Source organism: Glycine max, chromosome 6 (genome assembly GCF_000004515.6).
Source record: "Glycine max cultivar Williams 82 chromosome 6, Glycine_max_v4.0, whole genome shotgun sequence".
Lineage (NCBI taxonomy): Eukaryota > Viridiplantae > Streptophyta > Magnoliopsida > Fabales > Fabaceae > Glycine > Glycine max.
The window spans coordinates 23,299,507-23,304,289 of record NC_038242.2 but is presented as its reverse complement, the minus strand read 5'-3'; positions in this window follow the sequence as shown (position 1 = coordinate 23,304,289).

Here is a 4,783-nt window from a genome sequence, read left to right as displayed (position 1 = left end):
GATGCTCTGACCTAGTTTGACATTGCCAACAAGGTGGATAAAATCATGCATGAATAAGCAAACAAGAAGATAGACTCAAAATCAAGAAGAGGAGGAAGAACTACTCAAAAAAGAGAATAGAAAAAAGAAAAAATGTGAGCAAGTTCTTGTGTTCAATCCTTCTAGCAAGCGTCCAAAGACTACTCCTAAAAAGAAAAGTCCAAGGGAGCTAGCTAAGAAACAAACAACAAATCAGAAGCTAAGGGATTTGAGTGAGACTAATAAAGATGAGGTTCCACTCATCCAAAGAAAAAGCAAGTAAAAGTTCAACAACAAGTGTTTGTTGCTCAGTGAGCATGATTGATTGGAATTATGGATGGATGATGACTACTTGTTGAGTGTATGTTGGACTAATGGATGTTTATGTATGTTGATGGTATTTGTTAATGTTTTCTTACTAATTAAGGTTATTTGATTTTTGTATTAATTTCTTTTATAATAAACTCACCCTCATAATTTTTGTATCGTGTGGTTGGTACCTGTGATGATCACAAACCTTTGTTAGTGTGAGCAAAATGACAACAGTATAGTACATGAAGTGAGATTCTTTTGTGGAGCCGCTGATCGAGGCCGTACCCAAATCAAATAAACATTAAAAATGCAGTATCTAGGAAGTGATCCTAGGTCGTCTCCCAACGGGCAATGGTCAACCAACGTTCATAATAGATAGTGATAAAACAGTAACAAATTGGGGGGGGGGGGGTTGTTTGTTTTTGTAATTTAAACAACAAACAAATTTTAATTAGAAAATAGAAAAATTAAAACATGTTGTTTCCCCTTGATTCACAATCAAGTCTCTTATCCTAGGTTACGAGGATTTATCCCTAACCAGTTCAACCACTTAATCCAACCCTAAATTAAATTACTAAGCGAAAATTAACATAAGGCTGTCATTATGTGATTAAGCAACACATACACCAATTAATCATGAATGAAATTGATCATTAAGCATGAACGTAAATTAAGCGCATAGACAATTAATCAAGCACTAAGCATGCATGGATTATTAGCAACAAATACAGAGTAATTGGTGAAGAGGAAAAACTAATCAGTATTCAATAGTAATAACAAAACCACAAAGAGAGTTGTGCTTGATCCTCAAGAGAAAACAACACTGGAGACTTAGCCTTCCATTAATCAGCAGAAAACGAAATAGTAGATTGAAGCAGAAACGAAATTGCAGAAAATGAATTTTATTCTACATGAACAGTGCGCATGAACAGTAAAAACTGGAATTCTAAAACCCTAGAATTATTATCCTCTCCAAAAAACTTCCTAAACTAAAACCTTAGTGTTGTTATATAGGTCCTCAGCCCCAAAGCTTACAAATATGTTTTAAGTCCAAGCCCATAAATAAAATAAAATCTGGACAAGATAAGATAAGATTGGATGGAATAAAATCTGGACAAGATAAGATAAGATTGGATGGAATAAAATCTGGACGAAATAAAATCTAGATGAAATAAAATCTGGATAAGATAAGATTTGATAAAATAAAATTGTCTGCTCTCTTCAAGTCCAAGCCCAATTCCGGATTCAAGCCCAATTGCTTATAATTCTCCTGAAATAAAATTAAAAACACAAAATTAGTCAAGTAGGCCCAAATGATAAAACTGCATAATTAATTTGACAATTAAGGCTAATCAGTAATTAAAATGGTGAAAAAAAGGGTTAAGAAATAGGAGAGAATAATGACACATCAAATCCCCCCATACTTAGCCTTTTGCACTCCTGGGCAAAATCAAAAAGCAAAGCAAGGAACAAATCCAGAGACATTAAAGAGAAACAAACAAACACAAAAACAATTACATATTTCTCAATGAATCTCAAGGAATGAAAGGAATGGGCAACATCCAACACGTAGAGAGTTAAAGAATCAAGACAATCATGAAAATCATCCAAGCATCTCAAACATGGCAAGATAGTCAATCAGCTCAAGAATGAAAAGTGATAAAGCCTCATAAGATATGCACTCTACCTCTCAAGTGTCTAGGTTACTATTTACTCTCAGAGCACCCATGAAAACAAACACCACATAGACTTGGCAAGACTTTAAAATCGACAACCACACCACAAACACATGCATATGAGGATCAAAAGATCTTTTAAGGTTGTAATGGGGCCAAGGACAAGGTAGAGGAAAGTATGGGATAAGTAGCTAAAACCCAAAGGAGTAGAGGAGCAATGGGGAATATGTGAGAACTAAGAAAAAGTAGTAAACCCCAAAACCAAAATTAAAAATTAAGCATAAAAAGTAAACCCAAAACAAAGTCAACCAAGTCCTCAAACCAATCCAAGTCTTCAAACCAAGACCTCATGTATTCAACTTCATTCTTTTTTTGTTTTTTTTTTAACGTGAATAGTAGCAATTGAAAGCATTTAAAAAATAAAGCAACAATTAGGCAATATATGTATATACATCAAGCATGGCCAAAATACATCATCAAGCATGACCAACAAAATCATATCATCCAATGAAACATACCCCCCCCCCCCCCACACACACACACTTATTCCCAAAACAATTCCAAAGCTCCAAAATTCCTTAAGGGTGGGGTGAGATCATAGTTTTTCACTTAAGGCTTGTAATGAGCTTCAAAACACAAAATGGGGAACATAGGCTCAAAGGGGTTATCAAGGGAATTAATTCATGGTAGGTTCATTTGGCTAGAGGCTTATAAGAACAAAATGCCTAAATCATCTCCCAACATGCATGTGATGCAAGAAGTATCAACACAAGAGTCAAGCCAAGGCTATTGTGCAAGCAATCAATGGGGCAAAACACACTGAATAAAATAGATGATGATGGATCAAATTCTCACCAAGGGTAAATCTATCACTTCCAATTCGAACTTTCAAAACTAACTTGACATGCAGAGAAAAACAAGGATTTCAATTCACAAAATGCCAAGAAGCTCCTATTTCAAAAACAATTACCCATTACCTGTACATAACCTATAATTCAAAGAGAAACATGCAATGTTGTACATAAAACATAAAACCAAAATAACAAAATTAACCTAGAAAACCTAAAAAAATTAAACTAGAAAACCCAACAAAATTAATCTAGAATACCCAACAAAATCAACAAAATTAAAGAACAATCTCTGATGCAATCCTACCTCGCAAGGGCATTGGATAGAAGACTCCAAGTAGATTGAGCCAGAGATCCAAGGGAAGGCCCTAGGGTTCTCATGAGCTTTAGGGTAGATTTTGAGCCCATGGGCTAAGTATGAGCCCGCTTATCTTTGTAAATATTAGAATAGGTTTTTTCCTTCGTTTAGGCCTTGTATTTTGGCCATTCTAGTAGTATAGGGCTTTAGCCTAGTATTTCGGGGCATTTTGAGTAGTCTTTGTAGTAAGGACTTTTTTTTTGTATTTTCATGTTTTTTGTCATGGGGTGAGCTTCGCTATTATAGGGGGTGTGTAGCTAAGTTCTAGCTTCTCATCTCAAGGAGGTGAGCTTAGCTATTAGAGAGGTATGTGTAGCTAAGCTCTAGCTTCTTTAGGAATCTTCTTAAGGAAGCTTCTCAAGGAGGTGAGCTTAGTTATGAAAGGGGTGTGTGTAGCTAAGCTCTAGCTTCTCAAGGAAGTTTTCTCAAAGAAGCTTCTCAAGGAAGTTTTCTCAAGAAAGCTTCTCAAGGAAGCTACCTAGTCTATAAATAGAAGCATGTGTAACACTTGTTGTAACTTTGATGAATGAGAGTCTTGTGAGACATACTTCAAAGTTCCACTTCTCTCCCTCTTTTATTCCTTCAATTTCGTGCTCCCCCCTCTCTCTTTCTCTCTCTATTTCTTTTCCTCCATTGAAGCATCCTTCCAAGCTTCTTATCCAAGGCTCATCTTGGTGGTGAAGCTCCTTCTTCCATGGCTTATTCTCTAGTGGATGGCGCCTCCTCTTACCTCTTCTACTTTGTCTTCTGCTGCATCTCCATGGTGGAAAATCACCCTTAAAGGACCTCATTGAAGCTCAAAGATCCAGCCTCCATAGAAGCCCCACAAGCAAGCTTCCATCAAGTGGTAATCAGAGCACAAGAGCTTCAAGTAGGTGCTCCTTAAACCTCCATTAATTTTTTTGCTTGACCTTCTCTTCCATTGTTGTTTCTTCATTTTTTTCTCCATGTATCTCCTCACATGTCTTGTGCTAAATGTTTTTAACATGATTCTTTAGAGTTTCCACCGATTAAACTTGCTATAGAAGCTAGATTTGATTTTCTATGGTTCAAATTTCTTGTTCTTGTTCTTGAACCATGAATTGTGTTGAGTTTAGGTTCCTTTGAGTTTTGTCTTGTTATCTTTTGTGGCTGAAACCTAAATCATAAAATTCTTACAAAAATATTAAAGTAGAAGAAAACCTCAAAAATCTTGAGTGACTTGTTCACCTATTGTAGTTTTGTCATAGAAGTCATGTCTAGTCATGAAACTTGTCACATAAGATTTCTTATGTTGTGCTGAATTTTATTTTCTTGTTTCTTTGCCTAACTCATTTGTTCATGAGTTTATGAAATTCTTTTAGCCTATTATTTTATTTGAGTCAAATCTTTCATGTTAATTAGTCCTTAACATGTTCATGCAAAATTCTTAGAGAGTCTTTGATTGTGAACCTTTTCTTGAACTTTTAGGTTTCCTTATGATTGTGTCTATTGTGAATTTGAGTTTTGGTGATTGAATTGCTGGCTGAAATGTTGATCCTAAGTGAATATTGAACTCCTAAAACTGTGGTAAACAATCCTAGTGAGTTCAA